Raw genomic sequence first — 17340 nt, 5'->3', positions numbered from 1 at the left:
GAAATAACACAATGATAACTAAAACACACAGCACTATACTAAACATCTGTTATATTTTGGCAGATTTCTAAAAATTTTTTTGTTTTTTTTGAGTTTTTTTTGTTTCACACTAAAACACAAGAATCACACTATTTACAATCGATTTACAACAGAAATAACACAATGATAACTAAAACACACAACACTGATAGAACATGGGAGATGAATGGTCTGAAGGGCCTGGCAATAGCAGCAGCAAAAGGAGCAAAGAGGGACTTAGCAGGAGGAGCAATGCGGGGTTTAGCAAAAGGAACAGGGTGACGAATAGGAAGGGACTTAGCAAGAGGAGCAGGGCGGGACTTAGCAAGAGGAGCAGGGCGGGGCTTAGCAAGAGGAGCAGGGCGGAGCTTAGCAAGAGGAGCAGGGCGGGGCTTAGCAAGAGGAGAAGGGCAGGGCTTAGCAAGAGGAGCAGGGCGGGGCTTAGCAAGAGGAGCAGGGTGGGGCTTAGCAAGAGGAGCAGGGCAGGGCTTAGCAAGAGGAGCAGGGTGGAGCTTAGCAAGAGGAGCAGGGCGGGGCTTAGCAAGAGGAGCAGGGCGGGGCTTAGCAGAAGGAGCAAAGAGAGACACAGTAGGAGGAGCAGAGGGTAGCTTTGCACGCCTAGCGATAGAGGGAAAGAGGGGCATAGGAAGAGGATCCAAGAAAGGCTTAAGAGGAGGAGGAGGAGGAGGAGGAGGAGGAGGAGGAGTGAGGAACTCAACAAGAGGAGCAGCGAGAGAATTTACACGAGTAGGAATGATGAGCTTAGGTCGAGCAGGAAAGGGGTACTTTGGTCTCCTAGTTGGAGGAGCAGGGGGGAGCCTGAGCCGCCAACGAGGAGCAGAGTAGGGCAAAGCAGGAGGAGCAGGGTCAGAGAGAGAATGAGAAGTAAGGAGTGGCATAGCAGGAGCAGTAGGGAGAGGCTTAGCAAGAGGAACAGGGCGGGGCACAGCAGTAGTAGCAGGAGGAGCAACGCAGGGCTTAGCAAAGGGAACAGGGCGGGCCATGGCAAGACGAGCAGGGAGAAGAAGAGGAACATTGCGGCGCTTAGCAGGAGGAGCAGGGAGAGGAATAGCAGGAGCAGCAGGGAGAGGCATAGAAGGAGCAGCAGGGAGGGGGCTAGCAGGAGGAGCAGGGAGAGGAATAGCAGGAGCAGCAGGGAGGGGGATAGCAGGAGGAGCAGGGAGGGGCATAGCACAAGGAGCAGGGAGGGGAATAGCAGGAGCAGCAGGGAGAGGCATAGAAGGAGCAGCAGGGAGGGGCGCAGCAGGGAGGGGGCTAGCAGGAGGAGCAGGGATGGGGATAGCAGGAGGGAGAGGCACAGAAGGAGCAGCAAAGGTGGGCATAGCAGGAGCAGTGAAAGAAGGAGGCAGTGTGTGTGTTTGCATGAGTGGGTGAGTGTATATGTGTGTGCTTATGTGGGTGTGTGTTTGCCTAAATGTGTATACGACTATGTCCATGAGTGTGTGAGGACTTAGCTCCAGATATGAGGACCTGTGCAGGAGGTCTGGACCTTTGCAGGAGGTCTGGACCTGTGCAGGAGGTCTGGACCTGTGCAGGAGGTCTGGACCTGAGCAGGAGGTCTGGACCTGAGCAGGAGGTCTGGGTTTTGGCTCACACAGATCTGTGGAGAGAAACATTTGTGTCAGACATTGATGAAACAGGGCTCACATACAAGAATACAGCAAATGGAGGGGTCTGAAATGTTCATCTTAGGTGCATGTCCACTGTGAGAGACATAATCAAAAAAAATCTGGAAATCACATTGTATGATTTTTTTAAATAATGTATTTGTATGTTACTGCTGCAAATAAGTATTTGAACACCTAAGAAAATCAGTGCTAATATTTGGTACAGTAGCCTTTGTTTGCAATTACAGAGGTCAAACATTTCCTGTAGTTTTTCACCACGTTTGCACACACTGCAGGAGGGATTTTGGCCCACTCCTCCACACAGATCTTCTCTAGATCAGTAAAGTTTCTGGGCTGTCGCTGAGAAATGACAGCCTAAGTGGGAGAACTTGCAAAATCACAAGGTGTTCAAATACTTATTTGCCTCACTATATATATATATATATATATATATATATATATGCTTGGCCTCACAGTGTCTGCAGTACTAGATCAACAGTGGTTTTGATCAACAGTATTTTGATTGATTTATGTAACTTATGTATTACTCTGAACTAATAAAGTGAATTTGTCATGTTTTAAGGTCAACTATATTTGTAGAGCGAAGACATGTTACACATGTTACAATGCTTTTATGCACAGAGGTACGCAATTAGTGAGTGCATCTCTATTTCAACATACACATTCATTTGACACACTGTGTGGACCTCAAAAGTGTCCTGTACAACACTTTATTCTCAGCCACTGAAAGGCAACAATGCAAAAAGCAGTAGGTGAAAATGTATGGTCTTCTGGTAGTCTAACGTTAAGTCCAGAAGGTTAATAGTTTTTTTGAAAGGACAAAATATTGAATAATGCACAAAATCTGGTATTTTCAAATGACAGACCATAAAAATTAGCAAAATGAAATCACATCTGGAGGCATATTGCAAGAAACACAAATGTTCAAACAATGTAGTACTGTATTGTCAACAAAAACTTGTAATCTTACTCACAGTGAGAAGAGAAAGTAGCCAAAACTTTTACTCAAGTAAGAGTACTGTTACTCCAATAATAAGCTATTACTCAAGTAAAAGTATGCTGCTAGAAAAGCACTGTGAAATAACTACAATTTCTTTAAAAAGTTACTAGAGTAAATATGGTACTGTATTTGAGTACTGAGTACTCCCAGCCTCTGTGGCCTATACACACAGCCTAATCATTTTCATTTTGTATGAAACGGAAATCATAAACTCACACACACTGATCGCGTCTGAAAGATCTACCACCTAATACAAAAATGTTAAACATATATTTATTTGTAAATGTATTATGAATTCTTACATGTACAGTGCATTTTGATGTACCTTGCACAACGTCATGAGATAATACTGCACAACACAACTGAACCTCTTACATGTTCATAATTACTTGAATGATGATTACTGCTCTGATGACACTGAATGGGATGAGTGAGGGATGCATAGTTCGGGCAGTAGCTTCTGACAGCCAGGAGTAAAATTGCATTTTTCGTTTGAAAGCGATAACAGAGCTAATCATGTTGATTACGGTTTTGTCTTTTTTTTTTTATAGCCATAAAAATCATGTTAAACGAAGTATCAGAATTTACGCCATTTTTTCACACAACTACTTCTATTTTACACATCCATCCGTATTTTTTCTTTTACGATGATTTATGATGATTATTTGTGATTATTCATGTTTTTATTTGTGTGATTTTAACGTCCTTCTTATTCTGTAAAGCACTTTGAATTACTTTGTGTACGAATTGTGCTATACAAATAAACTTGCCTTGCCTTTACGCATCGAATAAATGATTGGGAAAATCCCTGCAGCCCCGCGCTCTCATTCGTCACCTTCGAGGGACAACAGAGGCAGATTACTGTAATGATGGTAAAATATTTAGATAGCCCCATGTCTCCGCTTTGAGACGCCGTTTGAATTTACATGAGAGCACGACTGGTTGCGGAGTTACGCTGCTGAAAAGTCCGCAACCGCGCTCTATCGGCGACGATAGGATCCGACGCTATAGGGTTAAACTAACTCGCGCTTGTTTATGCGTGTGCAGCGCCCATGATGTGACCTACGGTCAGGTGTAATCTGACTGAAGGTTTGTATGACTGTTGTCCTGTATATTAGTCGTGTGACTGGATGGATGACGGGACGTGGTCTACCCAAAATGCCTTCGCGATGGACGTAATGAACACCTCTGACATAAGGACTAACGTGAACATGGAAAGTCACAAACCTCACGTGTTTTTCTCCCAGAAGTCTCGCAGTCAGAGTCAGGAGGCGGTCAGTAGAAGTGTGGGTGAAGTCTGGGTCCCAAAGTGATGTCTTTTCCGATTAAATCGTCAAATGAAGTTCACAAGTGCAGGTTTTGGCGCAGCCGAGGTTTGCAAAGTTTGCAGTGAGGCGCTTGGCAACAACAACCACAACAAAAACAGGACGCATGTGCGCACTGACGTCAGCACGCGCGCATCTTTGCGTGACCTATAACCGGGTTGGATGAAATACTCTATTTTGTTAATTAAGTAAAAGTTCACATACAGGAGCAAAGAAAGTACCTGTTTCAAATGTACTTAAAGAGTAAGAAGTAAGTTTGCTCATATTTTGAGGTCCTGTAAGGTTTCAAATGTATTGACTTTGATAACGATTTGTGCTGAATTTTGCTCAATAGAAACTACTGAATCTAGTTGTTTTTATTTGTATATCTTTGTTTGCTCAAACTATGAACCTGTTAAAAATAAACCCTCAGCCTTTTCAGCAGGGCTCAAACAATAATAAGAATACTTTTACTTTTCAGTCCAGTTAAAAAATGTAATGGAGTAGAAAGTACAGATACTGCTCTCAAATGAAGTGAAGTAAAAGTAAAAAGTATCTACTTTAAACTTTACTTAAATAAAGTAGATACCTAAAAGTACTTTACTTTACTACTTTTACTCTGTTATGTTCCACCAGTGTATATAACCCACAGCCTGTTAAAAATGATCTATAGCTCTTTTTACCAACGCAGCATCATAGGCCGACCTGTCTTGATGTCGGGACAGCAAACTCTCTGTGACAATTTGCTGAATGCCCCTCTCTGTTCAAAGTCCACTAACCTAAAATATCCAGGCGAAATTAATAAATGTGTCAGATTTTTAATATGGCCTGTTGATCCTTTTTTTTTTTTTTTTTCCAAATAAAGATGATCTAACTAAGTTCCCTGTAAATAGCCTACTGACAGATTGTACTTTGCTCCAGTAGGCCCAGCTGACAGCTGTGCAGACACCTGATCTAATGTCCTGTAGTGCTGTGGCCACCTGTGCAGACACATGTCCCACAGTGGAATAAATATGATCAGGATACAGAAGGTTTGTATGCAGTCATTCTGGGGTAGGTTATATTTGCTAAACTGAACAGAATGAATTATCTCAACAAATGAATTCAACAAATCTTATGAGTAGGCCACGCACTATTACATTAAAACTAAATTACTCAAATAGTTGTAGAAAGAAAGGGTAAAAAGCAATTGGCAGAAATATTAGGCTACTAAATGAACTGTTTGGAGGCAACATCTGAATTACAGTTTGCACGAGACAAAACGGCAAATCGGTAAGAGTGATGCAGGAGAGCAAGAACCCTTTACAGAATGTGGTGCTCCAACAGTGGTGCTAGTTCATATGGGTCTAGGCCTAGTACCTAATCTAGCATTTGGAGAAAATGACAAAAGACCATTTTAAAACACAAATATATCCATTTTAAGTTGAGAAAATACAAAAAGAAACTGTGTACAATCTATGTACAAACATTTTGTACAAGACAATATCATTATCAGCAGATTATATTTGACAGAGTCAGGTAGAGCAACTCAGCACCATCAAATAATCCATGAATCCATTACATTTTGAACACATCCAAACTAATGACAGCAATGACACAACTCCAGTTTGCTGTGGTGAGAGACGCTGTGCAGACAGATCCTGTTTGTGGTTTAAGTGGTGCCTGAACTATACTCTACTGATAGGCAGCCAAAAAATAATAATAACTAAAAATAATAATAATCAAACTGCTGAATGCATAATACAAAAAGTCACTGACAGTTGAAAAACATTCATAAGTTTTTTGTTTCTAAATATTTTTCTTTTATTTTTTCAGAGCATTTAGATCTACTCTTCTGAGATTAATATGAGCAAATATATAGAACCGAGGAATGAACTCTCATTGTACAGTGGTACTTTGAGTCACATGGGTCAAATTCACAAACCCAGCAGTGTTACCGTTGGCATTTTAATACCAGAGATGCCCCAAGTGTAAATGCCATTACATGAATAATGAGTTGTTTTCAAAGACAGGGGACAGTATGTGATCTCCACAGACCTGACTAGTCCCGATTTCTTCCTCTGGAGCGATCGTAAAGAAAAGGTGTTTGTGAATAAACCTCAGACAATAAACAACTTAAAACGTAATATCGAGGATCAAATAAGAGCCGTAAGCCCGGAAATGCTTTCAAATGTCATACAAAGTGTGCTGGATCAGGCTATTCAGTGTAAAAATGAATATGGTGGACACTTAACTAAATTTTGCCAAACTGTGGCATCTAACCAATCCTCAAAATTATGGAACACACTACCAGAGCACATTAGAAACTGTGGACAGTACTCAACCTTCAAACAAACCCTTAAGAACTGGTTGAAAGCAGCAGTCCTGTACTCATAGATGACTATCCATTTGTCTTGGGCTCTTTATACTCTAGACTGAGGCATTTTTATTGTAAATAGTGTAATATCATGTTATTGTGTTCTCTTGTTGTGTGTTTATGTCTGACTGGTGTGATATCTAAACGTCTCTGTTATCATATTGAATGTTTCATGTTTGCACCTGCCTTAGGACAACCAATGAAATTTAGCTCCAGTGCTAAATGTTATAAATGTTAATAGTTATGTAGAAAAGTTTTTGTAGACACATTGATTAATATGTACTGTCCTAATTAAAAAAACAAAAAACAAAAATATTATTTTAAAAAATTAGGTAATTTTTACTTCCCCTAGTTTAAGCACTGATAAGTTCAAGTGTAAGTAAGTTGTGTAAGTTATAACTGTATATATTTCCAAAAATATTGTAAGGTTCAGTTTACCTACTGCTAATTTGGTGAGTATAATTTAAGGATTATAGGAGAAACGGAAGATTTAAAAGTGCCAGTGACTTTTGGGCCACCCTATATTAAGACTTGATACCCACTCCCCATCCCATAAGTTTACAATTTTCTATTACTATCCCAATAAATAAGTTAAATCTTTCCTTTAGAGCAAAACAAATTAACAAAAATAACAGTAGAACGCTTTGCTGTCTTTGATTTAAGAACACACGTGTTCTCAGTGGAAAACGACTAGGACCATGCATGTTCGTGATTGGCCGTGTCCCAGTCTGACAAATGCACACTTGTCAGTAACGTTACAAGTGCCCGGCCAACGAAGGGTACTAATCCGTGCAGCCTCTGAAATGAATGGGACAGGCCTTATAAGGAGGTTTAGATAATGTCCAGAAGGAGGAGATTGCAAGTTTACTCAAAGATGCATGGATGACATCTAAAACCTCTTCAGGCATGTTTTGAATGAGGAAATAACATTATAACATGGTAGAAAGCACAGAAAATAAATTTTCCATAATACCCAACCTTTAACCTAAAACATAAGCATATCTTAACCCTCCTGTGAATCACAAAAGAAAAGTTAATTGTATGAACTGGATAAAAGTGAATACGTTTCGCCGATCCTGTAAGAGGCTTCTTCAGTTCTGACAGGATACTGGTCACTGCCTTATATCTATCTGCAGCAATGAGCTAACCACACTGAAACGAACACACCCCGGATGTTTACAGTACAGAATATTTGCTATTACTTAGGTCCATTCAGCTACCCTTGTGTTGTGAACTTATACTTTTTCTTACATTGCATAACAAGTGTATGTATAGTGTGATTACTGTGTCCAGCCTGAACACTTGCACGGCTGTGGAGCATGTCCATCAGCCAGTCACCTCACTCATGGATTTCTTCTTCTTCTTCTTCTTCTTCTTATTATTATTATTATTATTATAGCAGAGGAAGAAAATGATCATATCATGTTATACCAAGTGACAGAAAATATCACTCAACACACGTGCTGAGGGCTAATGAAATGTTTAAAGTATTATTTTTAAAGCCACAGTATGGAACGTTTTAAACCAAACTATAGATTATGTTGTGTTATGTGTGAGCGGGCTTGCATCTCCACAAACCTGACTCTTATTTGGACTGGAGGAGGGCCTCTTCCTGGTTGATTCCATGGAAATGTTGTTCCTTTAGCTATAATCTTCTATAGTAATACATAAAACATAACTAGCTCCATGGAGAATGTTCCGCAGAATGGCTTTAACATTTGATTTCTATGGGTTCATGCAGGTAGCGTGCCACCTATAGAAAGTTACATACTGTAGCTTTAATATTAGAGACACACATTTTGTTTTGTGTCCAGATTATTTCTAAACTCATAAAGTTTGTCTAGTCTGAGGCTTAATACTTTGTAAAATATGGTAAACTAAAGATGAATTAAACATTTGTTGCGGAGAGTGTGCCATCTGCTTGTCTCCATGGAGATGCTATTGCATGTTCTCCCTGTGTCTGCATAGGTTTGGGTGCTCTGGTTTCCCCTGACACTAAAAGCAACTACAATCCACGTCTCCAAATCTCATTGGGACTTTCCCAGTTAAATAAAGAAGTAGAGTCACCTGCTTGACTTCAGGACGATTGGGACGTTTAATACCACACTGCGGAACATTTCAAGCAAAGCAGTAAGCTATGGAACTCACTTGACATGACATGCAAGCCACAAAATCTGATGAAAGTGTCAGAAGGACTATTATCAGAAAGAAATTAGATTATTTTGCTGTTTACATTTTAATAATCTTATAACTCCAAACATCAGCATGTAACCGCAGCTGTTGTGTCTGTGTTTGTTTCCTTCAGTGCTCCAGTTCATTACTCGAGAGAAGGCCTCATGTGGACACTGCACTTGTACCAGGAGAAATGAAGGATGGGTCAAATGCAGAGGACATATACAGGTACAATACAACCTATCTTTACTATGGACTGAGTGTTCTGTTTAAATAATCAAATCAATCTGCACAAAGTTAAGAATTCCCGACAGACTAACTGACCATTCACATTGGAATGAAATGAGACAGGCTTTGGCAGCGGTGTCTCTTATGTGTGCCCAAGATTCAGCAGCTTTATAACATCACATTCAGTACAGATGAATGTGAAGTGTCCATTTGCCCGGTGACAGTGCATGTGTATCATTTCCCATTGCTGTGTTAGCATTAGCAGAGAGTTGTGCTAACTTATGAGCCGCCTGTTGGCATCGTCCTGTTTCTTGGAGCCCCTCTCTCTCTCCAGGGGCCAAGTCTCCTCCTCCTCCCACTCAGACTCCTCTAACTGTGTAAGCGCTCCCTTTCTACACCATCACAGCATAGACGGGTGGAGGTAAGGGTGCCCTGTGATAGTATTGTTTTAACATTTTATACAGAGAAACTGGGAATACGCTACACATTTTTTTTTTGGTTTATGTACTTGTATTTGATTTTTTTAAAAACTAGTTAATTCAACATTTTGCTGTGGTCCAAAATTACTCCTCATTTACCTTATGCATTCTGAACATCCTAATTACTCACTGCGATGAGTTTATAAGAGCTTTTCACAACTTTCAGAGAAGTACGGTAAAGCTAACAGCCACTAGCATGCTAACGCTCACTTCCTGATTATCTGACAGTATGCTTTATAATTAGATGCAGACAGTACACAGCAGACTTATACAATATATCTGTACTGGAGCAGGACACATTTTATTACATGAGAAAAAAATCTGGTACAGGTCCTTTAATTATAAGTGTTTTGTGCATTTTCTCTAGTTGCAGTGATTTGGTAGACTTTTATGCCAGATGCCCTTCCTTATGTTGTGAATGTGAGCTGCTGTGAAGTCTTTGCTCTTGAAAAAGATTTGATCCACCTGTGGTAATGATGAAAATATAACCTTGTACTATGCCACTCATGCTGCATTTATTAATAACTTGTATAATAAAACATTTTTTGCTAAGAGTTTTAAGAGTACAATGATGGATGGATCAGTGGTGTGGTTAGATTAGAGCATAACAGTGGTGACATCAGTACTCAACAATGCAGACATGTAGGCTAACGCAGACTAACGTCATGCACTGTAGTTGCACAATACCAAATGGATCTTTTTATAGATGACTTTTTGACAGTCCTGTTGCCTCGTCAGGGCGTTGCCTGTATACACGAGCAGTTTGAAAGTAATAGGAAGTAACTGAAATACATGCATTGAATAGGCTGAGTTTTGCATATGCTCTTATTTATTTGAGCGAAGCGAAATTGTTATTGACATGCTCAGCTAAAGGACCTATGTGTAGCCTGTACGCTCTTAATGTCTCATTCTCAGTTTATGGCACAGGCCTCATGTGAAAGCGCAGAACCTCCAGAATTCAGTCACTGAGTTGCAGAGGCTGCACTAGCACTGGTTGGCTGCAGGTGCTGGGGTTTAGGGAGTGAGGGTTCAGATCAGAGAGTAGATGGACAACTGGATTTTAGCAATGAAACCCAATCATAATTACAACATTGATAAGTAATGCCATGCTGTGGAACATTCCAGGCAAATACATATATCACACAGTCCACCTTAAGTTAATTTGCAAAAGTCCTGTTTAAAAATTTGCATAGCCTAGTAGTTTGCTCTTGATCCTAAAATTCAAATCACAAATTATTATTATTTAATTGTATTTATTTATTTATTTTTTTGTATACATGTCAGAACAAAAAAAATGTCTTGATTTTTACTAATATACTGCAAAAAAAATAATAAAAATAAATAAATAAATCCAACAAAAAAATACATTAAAAAATAATAATAATGTAAATAAAATAAACTCCACTGTCCCCGCCCCTCCTGTGTGCCCTCCGCGGTGCATAAACCCAGCGCTCCTCCCTCTGCAGTCCGGGCCGTGCTGAAGCGGAGCTGGGCCGAGGGCGGGGGGAGGACGGCGCCGAGGAGGATTGGTGGATTTGAAGCCTTGGTGCTGCTGCTGCTGCCTTGTTTTCGCTCGGCAGTCCGTCCGTGATTCCCTCCTCCAGTAGCGGGACCCCAGCGCGCTTTGGTCGGCCTCCAGGTGAGTGCAACCCCCGATCACCCATCCCAGTATCTTAGTTGTTTTCACCGCGCTGCTGCACGCTTTCCCCTGCACCGATTTGTCTCTCATTGTGTCCGCATCACCTCCACGACGGCGGCGCTGCCTCGGCTGTAATTGTCGGATGTAGACCCATGAAGACCCCGTACTTTCCAAACCAGCGCCAACCGTGAGGCGTGGTGCGTCCAAACTCCATCCAAACCCCGCTAAACCCTTCATTCACACGTATTTTCAAGCATATGGCGATACATTTGTGTGTATTTTCGTAATATTCGTCCTTTTGCCCCCGCTGTTGTTGAACTTGTGTCGTTATGGGTACATTTTGGTGTCTTTTCATGCGTCATAGCTGCGCGTTTTTTTGGATTTACACGCGCAAAATCCCAGTTGTCTCCTTATCGCATCGCTTGCTCTTCTGCTGTCTCTAACCCACTTTGGAACGTCTTTCCTCGGCTTGTTACGCGGGATGGGATGAGGATGATGATGGTGGATGCTCTTGCAGGCGTGGTCGTGTGCGCTGACCTCACCCACCCATCAAAAACATTGCAATATTCCTTTAAAAAAAACACACCGCTAGTTTCTCTGCAGTGCCCTCACTGGACTTTGCGAACACATCGTGCGTAATTTCCAGATGTTTACGGTTTTACGACTTGAAAATCCAGCTTAATGTTTAATATAATGCCCATTTTGCTTTCTTAAACCCTAACTTGGATTTCTATTTAAATACTAGTCCAGTTTGCAGTGCTATGAGTCAGCTGTACTGCGTTTTGCCCAGTTACCGTAAATTCTGCTGTTTTGGGGCACTTTTGCTTTTGCGCAGAGCTCGTTTCAAATCCTGTAGTGCAATTATGTAATCGGATCCAGGCTGGGCCTCGGTGGGCTGTGTCCTGTTCTATTCTCCATACTTTTTCCACTCCCAAACGGCCCTTAAACCCTAAAATCACCCCCTCTCTCTCATAGTCTGCTCCAGTATTTTGGTTATCTAATCATGAGCCTGTGTTTCCTGTTATCCTTGCACCCCTCCTCGTGGATTTATTGCTCTGGTGCAACAACTGGGGGGACATTTGGCGACTAGTTGTAATGTAACAGCCTGGTGTCAACTTGTTGCCCGGGCTGTTCTGTTTCTTAGACTGCTGTTGAAGTCAGGAACCTTTCAACCCATAGGAGCTGTATAGGGGGATGAATGGGGTTTGTGGAGCAGGCAGGAAGGACAGATGGATAGAGTTACACTTTGGGAAGTCTTGGTCAAGGACAATGCAGTTTGGAGGGCACTGGTGTTTTGATTTGGAATGTAGGATTCAGGAGTAAGTTTGAACGGTTTGGGGAAAATGTCTAGCCTATTTGCATTTGTTCTGGTCGTTATTTGGTTAAACGGCATAACGCTATCTTCACACTAAATCGGTGTCTTCATGGGAACTTGTCTGAAATCCCTCTGTAGTTGTAAAGCAAGGCAAATTTATTTGTATGGCACAGTTCGTACACAAGGTAATTCAAAGTGTTTTACGGAATAAGAAAGATTAAAATCACAATATAACAAATCAAAACATTAATGATCATAAATAATCGTCATAAAATTAATATTAAAAGATTAAAGTGCAGGATAAAACCCTTTCAGTCGTATGCACAGCTAAACAGTTTTGAGCCTGGATTTAAACATTGTCAAAGTTGAGGCCTGTGTCACATCTTCAGGAAGACTGTTCCAGGTTTTAGCTGCATAAACCTGAAACACTGACTCTCCACGTTTAGTCCTGACTCTGGGCACCAGCAGGAGGTCGGTCCCTGAAGTCCTCAGAGTGTGAGACGGTTCATATGGCACTAACATGTCAGAGTTGTACCTGTAGACCTCCACAAACGTCCTCTGAACTGTGATGTCATAATTATGTTTAGCAGTTAGTACTTTAGTTTTCTGTCACACGTAAATACTTGTGGACACTCATGAAAACTAAGTAGTATGAAGTACATTTCAAACCCAAATATTATCAATCAATAATCTCAATATTTGTCAAAATTGCATTGCGATCAGATAGTTCCAGTATTTCTCAGCCCCACTACAAGATCAATCATCCCAAAATGTATAACAGAATACAGTTTAATCGAAACCGCAATTTGTGTAAACGCAATGGGCAAAGCCTGTAATGTTTTAAGCCTTGCACTGCATAAAACTGCTAACCCTGTAGTTTAGATCTGTACAAACGTCTTTTGAAATGTCCCTTTGTGTCAGATGCCCTCCCTGTGTCATATTCCAGAAAACATCTAATTCCAATTCAATGCAATTAGATATTTTCCCCAAATCATTTCGACGATTCTTAAATGATTTGAAATGAACAGTAAAACGATCCTTGGGACATTTGCTTCATAACATGTGCTCACCGGAAATGGCCAATGTCGTTTTACAAGATGGAGTCGAAAACAAAGAACTGCACTTGTTCAAAGCCTCGAGCGGAAACTTGATCCTGACGTTAAGTAGCATTAATAACACTAGATCAATACAGGACAATGCATTTTTTATTGGCAGTAGAGCACACAGTGATGGGAGCAGAAGTTAAGTGCTCCAGGCTACACAGATTTGGCTCGTCATTCGCTGCGATACTGAAGGCCTCTTTGTAGACCTGCTGTATTGTGCATATTCAAACACAAAAGTAAGCCTGTCACAATAATATATTTTGAAGTGCGACAGATTGCTGACGTAAATATAGACGATAAACGATAATATTGAAACGAATTTATGCCACTGACACAAAACCCCAGAGCAAATTTGAACCACAAAAACAATTCTAAATCTGTAATATTGTTAAAAAGTGATGATCTGCAATAAATAAACAGCAGAATGAAACACTGTGGTGCTTAGTTTGCATCTGTAATGAGTCGTGCAGTTATTAATTCAACCTTTTACAGCTTAAATCTTATCATAAAGCCAAAAAATAACCCAGAAAGAGTGCAAAGAAACAGTCCACATGATAAATATTGACCCCAAAAATATATCATTCCAACTTTCATATATAGAACGATAAGTCGATAGAGTGATGATTGTGACAGGTCTAAATGAAGGGAATTTTGCTTTTGTTAAATATAAATGAGCTGTAGATTTATTTGTTTACATGTCTGTCTGATGCTGTATTGTTTTAACAACTTGTTTCAAGTGTTTCACTCAAATGTTGAAGCTGAAGTGAAGATGTAATGCAGACGTTTAGGTTTTGGATCCTAAGGTTATCTAATTTTGACTAGATCTGAACTAATTAAAAAAATATATAAATTATTTTTGTACTTGTTCACTGTCAGTTTTTATTTTATTTTAATATTTTTTACGTATTTTTTTCATTGCATGATTTTAATTAAAAAAAAAAAATAATTAAAAAACTCCTTGACTAGCCAGACTCAAAATGAAGCCTCATCTGCTTATCTCCATGGAAATGTATATGTTTAACCCTATACTGTGAAACATTATAGGCCAAACAACATCATCTCCATGGAGACGAACAAGTGGCTGACCCTCTACAGGAAAAGTTACATGGTGCATCTTTTTAATAGTAGGATATAAGATTATCCAGGATGATTCACATTTGAAAGAAGACTGAAATTTGAACTGCTAAACTTGTAAAAAAAAAAATCCATTGTTTAAAAAAAGTGAGAGAGAGAGACAGATTATTACTTTTTAAAATGCATTTACTTTTTTGTAAAATAAGCTAATTGTTTTTTGTGATGTTTGTTTCTTACTCATGTCCAGAAGACGTCTCCCATGAGCAAACCTACATATTTCCCACATGTTCCCAACACAACAGTAACTTGTACATGGAGCATATGGAAAATCTCATCCCATTTCCCACTACACTGTTTATAAAAGTATTGTAACTCATCGTCCCACAGGACCAATCTGTGCCTTCACCTTCTTATCAAACCAAGAAAGTTTAAAGCAATCTCTTAAGTGGACTCTCCCTTCCCTGTTCCTGACGCTCAGATGTGCAATGGACCCAGGGCCAACCTAAACATCTCAAGCACATCATAATGACCAATTGTTGCTAGCGGGGCCACAGGAAATTCAAACTTACTTTTCCACAGCGACAGGAAGGGGCGGGGCTTGGATTCTATGTTTATTTACAGTCTCGGCCATGTGCAGTTCCCAGCACTACTTATACACACATGATTGAGCGAGCTATAGTAGGATGTAGGATTTAGAATTTTCCATGCTTCAAAATGGGAACGCTGTGCTGGACCGCGCCGAGCTGTATGGAGCTGTAGTCCGCCAACATATGAACACAGTAGACGTCATGGGTTATTTTAGTAAGAGGTTTGATTTAAGGGAGGAGCCCGGAAGTGCAGTGTTTTATGGGAATTGTGGTTTTGAGTTTGATGGATGTAAAGTGCTATGGCTGTAAGAGCTTGAGCGCAGAGGTGTTTAGCATTTGGATCACACTTAAGGCTGGAGTTTCCGAAGTATTTTACTACTACGTTTTATTAGATGCTAGTCAAATAAAAGGGTCGGTTGACTATAGTTCAAAATTGTATAAAATGCAGTGGAATTTTGTATGTTGGAGTGTTGGCCGTGATTACAGTGCACCATGACTAGCCTAGCCTGACTCTCTGGTCTACTAGTTCAAATATTTTTGCTCTTGTGATTTAATGTTAGCATATTGGCGTTCTTGGAAAAGGCTACGTTTTATGTATGTCAGCTTAGTATTTTTTTTTTCCAAGTCACTAATTTCAGCTTCCTGTTGTAGTCTGTGTGACATTTTAAAGACTTTCAACATTCAGAAGATATATTTTTTAAATTGTCAATTGCTATGGCAACAGCTCTTTCTGAAATCCATGGATAGACAGGCTAGACAAACGTTTACACTATTGTCCCTCCATTATAATTTTTGTGGTCAGCTCCGTCTCTAGACACTACCAGGGCCCTAGGCAAGACTTTTTTTTAACCGTTGATAAGTTTTAAAATGCTTATTTTGTACTTTGACAATTCATATTTAAGAGAAAACCTTGCTTTTCATAACATCTGGGACTTTTCCAAATGAGTTAGTTGAGAAAGTAATGAATGTCCTTTGGGGCTCGAGGCAGTTGCTTGGTTTGCCCTGCCCCATTGCGGTGCCTCTGACCTGAGCTGGCTAATAATACACTGATAAAGTCAATAAAATACAAAAAGTACAAAAAGGAAGGAATACCAGGGTTGTTTTTAGGCCTCTCTCAAAATGGTACCCTTTGAAAAGAAAGATTGTGAATATTTACTATGCAAACGTTGCCATACTGAAGCAGGTAAGCTAATCTGTGTCAACTGTTTTTTAGCGTGAGCAAATCTAAATAATTAAAGCCGTTTTGAAATTAAATTATTTGGTGGCTGTAAAAAAACACTTTGATTTTTAATATAGCTGGTGTGTCCCAGATAATGACCATTTCTGTATTCTAGACTACTCCAAGCTAACCACTGCTAACCTCTGTGCTTCTTTACCCGCCTGATCCGTGCTGCTTGTGTCCTGTCAGCTCCTGCCTGATCCGTGCTGCAGTGTCTCATATGAACACAGAGACTTGAAAGCCTTGATCATTCCTTAGACCAGGCTAATATTAAAGCAGAATAGCTACAGGAGGCCCTTAGCTCAGTGTGGGAGAGGGGGAGAGGCCGAACCGTTCTGACCGCTTACATAACGCGCTCTCTCAAACAACCTTGAGAAGCTGGACCCTGATGAAAGAAAAACAGACGAGGTTGGAACTAGACATAAGAATTTGAAAACAACCAATTATAATGTTGATAATTTTAACCACATTCTGATGTATAATTTGGACTGAACCAGGGTGACGTTCAGTTATAGTTCAGTAGACCTAGAAGTCACACAAAAATTGTTCTTTATTGATTAATTTACAATAACAAAAGCTTAAAGGTACAGTATGTAACTTTCCACAGGTGTCACATCACCTTTATTATAGCATGGAAATAAAGTTAAAACCGTACATCAGAACTGTCTACATTTTAATGATTTTTTATACCATACTGTGGAAGTTTAGAGCCAAAGGAACATCTCCATGGAAACAAGCAGGTTGAGGCCGTCCTCCAAGCCAAGTAAGAGTCAGGGTTGTGGAGATGCAAGCCTGCTCACAGTAAGATTGCAGGTTTTTATAGGTTTATCAGTGCAATAAAAAAAAATAAACCAAATTGAAAATGATTTATTGGAGTCAGTTGGCTAAAAGTTACATACTGTTGCTTTAATTTCATTTCCAGTAAGGATTTAGCTACTTTTCATCATTTATTGGGATATGGGTTAAATAAATTGACACTGCAGCAATAATCTAGCCAGCACATATTGTTCTGCCTTGGCGGAAAACTCAAATTGACTAGATATTTCCCCATTGGGACAAATAAAGGTCCTCTGGTCTGTACTTGGACCTAATCACCTCCCATTATTCTCCTTCGTGACATTGTAAACAGAAGTGAAGCTGTCAGGGCTAATTAGCATGTGCTATGTCAGTCGCCATGTTGGGTGTAGCCGTGTTGTG

General features: G+C 40.1%; 1 protein-coding gene across 1 annotated transcript in view; it reads left to right on the top strand.

The window, feature by feature from the left end:
• The first annotated feature begins 10714 nt into the window (after nt 1–10714).
• The window catches only part of sptbn1 (spectrin, beta, non-erythrocytic 1), a 144999-nt gene continuing 138373 nt past the window's right edge, over nt 10715–17340 (top strand). The window contains exon 1 of the mRNA XM_033979681.2: nt 10715–10845. The gene's annotated coding sequence lies outside the window, so the exon portion shown is untranslated. The remainder of the gene's footprint in view (nt 10846–17340) is intronic.

This window comes from Periophthalmus magnuspinnatus, chromosome 15 (genome assembly GCF_009829125.3).
Source record: "Periophthalmus magnuspinnatus isolate fPerMag1 chromosome 15, fPerMag1.2.pri, whole genome shotgun sequence".
Lineage (NCBI taxonomy): Eukaryota > Metazoa > Chordata > Actinopteri > Gobiiformes > Gobiidae > Periophthalmus > Periophthalmus magnuspinnatus.
Note: the sequence above shows the minus strand (reverse complement) of the source record. Positions and strands in the feature narration are given on the sequence as shown.